Raw genomic sequence first — 7,546 nt, 5'->3', positions numbered from 1 at the left:
GTATCGGGTAATTTTATATGTGACTTTTTCTATCAGGTGAACAAACTGTGCATGCATATTCACGCTAAAGTTAAATGCAGAGAAAGCGCAGAGTCTCTGCTTTCAGAAACAATTGGATTAGTTTCAATTGAGCGAACGGTTCAAACGTTACAGTGATTTAAAAACAATTTGCAGAAACCTGTTGGATTGTGAGTTTCAGGCATTAAATGCAATTCTACATCCGGACACTAGAGGGCGCAGAGCGCGATGGTGGTACCGAGCAGTGTTTTGGGGCGCAGAAGAAGAATTTCACAGAAAGAACTTCCTGTTGTGAAGCTAACCCCAGCACAGCATGTGTGTCGTTTGTGTTCACGGTTTACAGAAGATTATTGTGTTTTCGTCTACTTGTTACCCAGGCTGACAGCAGCTTCACTGCCTCAGGTTAGTAAACATTACAATGAATGTGCACAGCGCACCTCACAGTACAGGCTGTTGTTCGGTCATTCGCACATCTCGGTAAAGGATGCGGGTCATTGTGTGTACACTGTGGCTTTAGGCTGCAGGTTGATGGATGCTAATGCTAGCTGACTTGGCTAATGCAGAATACAGTGGAGCCCCGACTTACGAAAAGTTCAAGTTACGAAGGCACTGAACGGCAATACTTCTGCCCGTGTTATGGCAAAATGCCCGCGTAACGAAATCCGCTGGCTCTGATTGGCTGAGCCTTCAATGCCCACAGTGCCTTCCAAATCATGTGACAACCCCTTGGCTTCCGTACTTGCTGTCACTACCCGATCCGTACCGGAAACCCAATCGGTACCCCGCATGCGCAAATCTTACGTCACTTCCTCTCTTTGCCAACGTTGCGACATTCAATATATTTGAATGATACGGTTAGCGCCCAGTTAGCTCCTAGCATTTCTCAGCAGCTCTGCCTCCTTTTCGACTACCAGGACATTTAAACAATGAATAATCCGTATCCGCAACAAATTTTTGCTTTTCTCCTCAACAGAAAGCGTTCCCCGATTGAACAACAGCGCCGTAAAATAAGAAGAATGGTGCCTAATGACAGAGTTAATAATACAGACTTTATAATATGTCACGTGAAGATTCAGCAGCCAGATGAAGTGTTTACTGGCAATTGACAGTGATAGCAGACATTATCATCACTTTTCCAACAATCCTCTCCACACAGACAAGCATAAACACACTCGATTATCACTAAATCAAATTTAACACACGTTTGTAATGACGCTAATTCAGTTTACAATAGGGTTCATTCGCTCAGTCAGCAGGTGGCGATATCCTCGTACACTGGGGAGTACACTGCCATTAAAGGAACAGAAGAAGAAGAAAACCCCTGCACATGCGCGGTACGGATCGGGTAGAACCGATTTGTACGGTCTGACTTTGCACATGCGCAGTAAGGATCGGGAGTCCCGATCCGTCACTATCTTTTAATTTTTTTATTTTTGTCTACATTATATTAAATGTTTCATTAGCGGAAACATGTTAAGAGATACTTGTTATTCTTAACATCTTAACAGATACTCTGACCTGTAACTATCGTAAAATGCTTCGACCGGAAGTAGACACCTTTCGCGCATGCGGGGTACCGATCGGGTTTCCGGTACGGATCGGGTAGTGACACCTGCGCTTCGCTGTTCCACTTGAACCACGCAGCTAGCAAAATGAAGCGTAAAGTAGGGCTGGGTATCGTCACTGATTTCTAGAATCGATTCAATTCCGATTCACAAGGTCCCGAATCGATTCGATTTAGTTCGATTCGATTTAAATCTGGGAAATTTTGACAGTCAGAAATATAATTCAGATCAGTACATTTACATATTTTTGTATCAATAAAAAGGAAGCTGACACACGCAAGACTTTATCACAGGTGTGAGCGTCACAGCAGATGCCTTTGTGTCAAAGTAGCTGAGGATAAAACACAGAAAAACATGAAGGTGATTTTCCTGGCCTGGGATTTTATAAAAATATTCTGCAGTACATCAAAAACGAAAGAAAACCATTAATCAACATATGAACATTACCTCTGACGTTACAGCGGTTTTATTAGAGACACGGTTAAGCGTTTTGCATTTTGAATAATTTTAAAAAGTTTTAATTTGTTCAGTATTGAACAGCAGAAATGAGGTTTTCTTTTCGGAAGAATGTAAAAGGGAAAAAAACAGCGGCCGACAGCCTGTAAACAACAGTAGACTTGTGCGTAACAAGCAAGCGAATAATGAAGAAAGGGAAACTGTTCCTGAAGTACAGAGAGAGAGAGAGAGAGAGAGAGCTGCGCATCGCAATGGAAGCAAAACAGTAAAAGTGAATTCATGACGATGTTTATGTGAAGCGTTTGGATCTTCTTTTGCTGCTGGTTCGGTCAATGTTGTTTGGAGAGAGATCAAACTAACAGCTTTAGAATCAGCGCATAAAGGGCGTGAACACAAAGCGCCGACCCGCCGACAGATCAGAATCAGCGAGCTGTCGGCTTTCAGCCCCGACCGTGAGAAAGGCGCCATCTAACTGATTCTGATCCGCGGGTCGCGCTGTGTTTAAGTCTATGTGCAGAATCCCTGTACCTGCTCTCATTTATTGTCTTAGCTGTTTGGTGGTTCTTGAAATTTTGTGAGATGTCACCTGAGATTCTGGCATTTCGGGCAAAATAAATTTATATTAAAAATCGATTCAGGATTTTAATGAATCGATTTTACGTTATCCAAGCCAGAATCGATTTTAATCGATGAATCGATTATAAAAACCCAGCCCTAGCGTAAAGTACTCTCGATGAAAACAAAGAGAGAAATTATTGATAAATATGAGCGAGGTGTGAAACTTTGTGCTATTGCACGCGAGTATGGCCGAAATCCTTCGACCATAGGAACAATTCTAAAACAAAAAGAAGTCATCAAAGCAGGTAAACCTTCAAAGGGCACCACCATCATGTCCAAAAGGAGGACCCCCATACACGACGAGATGGAAAGGCTTCTCCTTGTTTGGATTAAAGACAAGGGAGGGCAATACCCCCACAGAGACTGTCATTTGCGAGAAGGCGTCCTCAATTTATAATGATTTAGTAAGTAAGGCAGCTTCCGATGAGCAGCCAACGGCATCGACGTCCTCGCAGGAGGCACCCCTAACCTCCCCAGAGTTCAGGGCATCGCATGGGTGGTTTTATCGGTTCAAGAAGAGGACTGGCAACCACTCCGTTGTGCGTCACGGCGAGGCAGCAAGTTCCAATCACAAGGCTGCCGAAGAATTTGTTAAAAAATTTGAACTTATAAATCAAGAAGGCTACATCCCCCAGCAGGTATTCAACTGTGACGAGACTGGCCTCTTCTGGAAAAAGATGCCGCGGCGTACGTACATCACCGCGGAGGAAATAAAGATGCCAGGCCACAAGCCCATGAAGGACCGTCTCCACCCTCGCCCTGTGTGCTAATGCCAGTGGGACTGTAAGGTCAAGCCACTCCTAGTGTACCACTCAGAAAATCCGCGTGCCTTCAAGAAACACAAAAACTTTAAAGGAGAGGCTCGAGGTTATGTGGAGGTCCAACCCCAAGGCCTGGGTGACCCGACAGTTCTTTGTCGAATGGGTCAACTTGGTTTTTGGCCCTGCTGTCAAGAAGTTCCTCGAGGAGAACGAGCTCCCCATGAAGTGCCCTCTGATCATCGATAACGCCCCCGCCCACCCCTCTGGCCTCGAGGACGATATCCTGGAGGAGTTCTCGTTCATCAAGGTTCTCTTCCTCCCTCCCAACACGACCCCTCTCCTCCAGCCCATGGACCAGCAAGTGACCTCTAATTTAAAGAGACTGTACACGAAACACATGTTCAAACGGTGTTCGGACATAACAGAGAGTACGCAGCTCAGCCTCAGGGAGTTTTGGAAAAATCATTTCGACATCGCTGCATGCCTCAAGTTGATTTCTTTGGCATGGCGGGAGGTGAGTCGTCGAACGCTAAATTCTGCTTGGAGGAAGCTGTGGTCTGATGCTGTTGCCCCTCGAGATTTTGAAGGCTTTGAGGGGGAACCTCAACCTGAAGTCAAGGTTGAGGAGATCGTAAATCTCGGCACCGCCCTGGGACTGCAGGATATAAACGACCTTGTGCATGAACATCGAGAGGAGCTGTCAACGGCAGAGCTGCAAGAGTTGGAGGCGATGCTGCACTCATCAGTACAGCAACAATTCAGCGAGGAGGAGGCCGTCATACCATCGGCCGATATCAAGGACAATCACCCTGAAAAGAACTTTACCGCTCATGCTATAGAGCATTTTGTTGACATCTCCCACTTCAGATCCATTTTGAAAAGTAGACAGAGACAGACGTCGTTGGATAGATTTTTCACAAAGAGGCCAGCAACAAGTCAACCTTCAGGTGAAAGTGTGCCTACATGCAGCATATGTATGCATGCATACAGCTGACACATATATACACTTATTCCTCTAATTTTGAGTTATTGGTAATGTTTTTACCCAAATGCGATACTTCTTAAAATACAAGCAGACATTACAAAGAAAGCTGAAGTGTTACTAATTGTGTAAAAATGTCTGAATTGTTTTTTGTTGCCTTTCTTTTTTACTTGTAGTGTTTTAGATGTCAGGGCTGTTGGTGGATTAAAACTTTTTGTTAATAAAAATAATGTTCTCTCTGGTCTTTAATGTGCACTTCAGTGTCTGTTGCACTACCTCCTGATGTTTAAAGCCTGATTAATCTTTGAATTAAAAAATCAACAACTTTACACCTTAATGTTATGCCAGTTTCCCCCGTGGTGGTGCTGTATGTATGTATGTATGCATGCATACGTATGCTTTCTTCAGCCTCCACCACCTCCGCCACCAAGAACTCCGTCTCCAGCCAGCATCTTCTCACTCAAAAGGCGCGATGGCTGCTTCGATTTACGAAAAACCGTCGGGAACAGATTAATTTCGTAAGTCGGGGTTCCACTGCAGTGTGTTGCTGTGACATTTGTGAGGTTCCCTCAGACACACTCCGCCAGTCTTGTTGCTGTTAACAACAAAATATTTTAAAAAATCCACCATCGTTTCCACCGTCACCAGTTAATCTGGAACACCGGGTGATTTAACGCTACTCTGTGTTCATACTTGGAAGTATTAGCATGTTATTGACTTGGATACTATATTGTTTTAAGCCTTTGTGAATGTTTGTTCATTTTAAAGTGAAAACGCCATCTGCTTTTGGCACAAAACTATCGAATTTGCAGCTTCGGTTAAGTGGGATGGTTTGTCAGACATCACTGTAACATCATCCTACAGTAGGACCGTTTGTCAAACAGTGGTTACATGATGTCTGGAGACTTTCTGGTTCAGTTTTGTTTGTTTAGCAACTTCTGCTCATTTACGTAACTGCTGTTTTAGTCATGGCTTGTTTTCTTTGCGTTTGCTGGTTGTAGAAATGGTTTCTATGAAGCGTTTCTTTTAGCTGAACGAACTGCTCGTGTGCGTGCATGTTTTATACATGTGCTAAAGTTAAATGTCTTTGTGCAGAACATTGTGTGCTTTGGAGAAACAGCAGAGGATCAACAAAGGTTCAGTTTTAAAGTAGGTACTGCTCTGTGTCCAGTGTAGCGACATAGCTAGCTTTGCATCATACCGAGACACGCTACTGGTGCTATAAAGTGATGTGCAGAGTTTGTCTCTCTCTTTGTATTTGCAGTCCAAACAACATGGAGAAAAACATTGTGTACTGCCTGCTGTGCAACAAGCCCCAGCTGTTCATTTGGAATCACCTGAGCGGAGTGTGCCTGAAACACGGCACAGCACAGGAGAGGGAGCAAGAAGCTTCCAGAGCTAAAGCCTCCCAGAAGCTGTTTTCCAGGGAAGGTCGACTCTGGAGCTTCTCGGAGCTGCAGGAGTTTTGCAAGGACGCAACATCTTGCACCAAACTCTGCAGTCGTCTTCAGAGTCGTGGCTTTATCATCACAGACACTCCCCAAACCTGCCCAACACAGAGGTCTGATGAGCTTGTTGCCACTCTGGCCAGTCCAGCTGTGGCTCCGGTTGACTCGGTCCATCCCTGATGGAGTCTCCCATAAATCCTTTGGCTGGACATTTGACTTGTCTTTATTTTTCCTTTGTTTGATGCTTTGCTTGGCTTTTGTTGTGTCTGACCTTTTCTGATTAAAAGAAAATTGAGCTCACAGGACACCATGTTGCCTCAGCTGATGCAGTCCTCTTTGCAATAATGTTTATTTCCAAAGGAATTTCTAGAAATTCAGAACAGTAAAATTCACAGAATGAATTAGAAGATAACTCTGATGTAGTTAAACTAAAATCCTCTGTGGGGGTTAGTATATAAACTCTTAACACCTAGTTAGCATGAATAAGTGTTGAATGATCAACTCCAGACAGATTTGGTATTCAACACTAAGTCAGAGTTAACGTTCCAACTCTCCAATAAGAGTTAAATGAACTTATAAAGACACTTTAAAAGAGCTGAAATCAAATCTGACAGTCTTCATTTGGACATGTTGGATTTGCTGTGTGGTAAGGCACCTGGGCCAGATGGCTTTCTGACTTTACAAAACCTTCCCAGAAGAAAGAATAATTCCACTTTTTAACATACATGTAGAAGCATATCACACGGAGGCTCTCCACCCACTGTGAGACAGGCAGTGAGTACTGAGAAACCTGCTAAACCTGCAGAACACTCATCATTTAGAGTCTGACGGGGGTTGACACTAAAATACTTTAAATGTTTAGCATGAAGATCAGAGCCTTGGATCCCACATTTGATTCACTTTGTACCAAAGCATCAAGGGTTTCACAATATAAGAAGGGTTCTCATATAATTCATGAGAGATGTGATGCTAACGATGCAGCTTTATTATCACTGGACGCTCGTCAGGCCTCGGACAGAATAGACTGGTCAGATTTATTTAACCTTCTCCCAAGATATGGATTTGGAAATCATTTTCTCAGATGGGTTCAACTTTTGTAACAAACAATAGTTTCTAAACCCGTAACATTGGAGTGTTCCACTCATCAGGGGTGCCCGTTATCTCCAATGCTATTCATTCTGACTATGGAACCTCTGGTGATGACACTTACAATGAGAGCTGTACTATTTGGTTTCCAGTTAGGAGATCGAGAGCAGAGATTGGCCCTAGGCCCTAGACTGGCTGTCTGTTAGCCAAGTTGCAAAATTAATGCTACAAATGGAGCTATTTAGACGATTTTCTGGCTATAAATGATTCAAAATCCTCCTCCGTCCTATTCCTGAACAAGGATGAAAGGTTATGCAAAGTTTTTATATTGAGTCACGTCCTCTGCCTCCTCCAAAAGAATCCTTTCAGAAGTTAAACGATATCTTTAATTGGTTAATTTGGAATAACAAAGGTCCTAGATGAAGACTTGGCTTGTTGTACCTGCCATATCAAAGAGGGGGTTACAATTCTCTGATCTTAAACTGTATCACTGGTCTGCACAGGTGCGCTCAGCCACGCTCTATTTTTCCACTGAGACACCTGCAGCCTGGATAAAAAGTGAACAAAAAACAGCGACAAACCTTCAGTTTGATATAATTTTATTTTATTTTA

At 43.5% G+C, this 7,546-nt stretch overlaps 1 long non-coding RNA gene across 2 annotated transcripts; it reads left to right on the top strand.

Moving 5' to 3' along the window:
• The first annotated feature begins 280 nt into the window (after positions 1-280).
• Positions 281-6,153, top strand: LOC146578008 (uncharacterized). 2 transcript variants are annotated; one of them, XR_014889928.1, is made up of 3 exons: positions 289-420; positions 5,496-5,549; positions 5,665-6,153. It is a non-coding gene; the product is annotated as an uncharacterized LOC146578008 (long non-coding RNA). The 2 variants fall into 2 exon arrangements; XR_014889929.1 differs by lacking the exon at positions 5,496-5,549 and having other exon boundaries at positions 281-420.
• The last annotated feature ends 1,393 nt before the right edge of the window (positions 6,154-7,546 follow it).

This window comes from Mchenga conophoros, linkage group LG3 (genome assembly GCF_057382185.1).
Source record: "Mchenga conophoros isolate Kocher_MC1m ecotype Shallow Benthic linkage group LG3, M_conophoros_male_GT1.1, whole genome shotgun sequence".
In the NCBI taxonomy this organism is placed as follows: domain Eukaryota; kingdom Metazoa; phylum Chordata; class Actinopteri; order Cichliformes; family Cichlidae; genus Mchenga; species Mchenga conophoros.
This window is presented reverse-complemented; position numbering and strand designations above follow the sequence as displayed.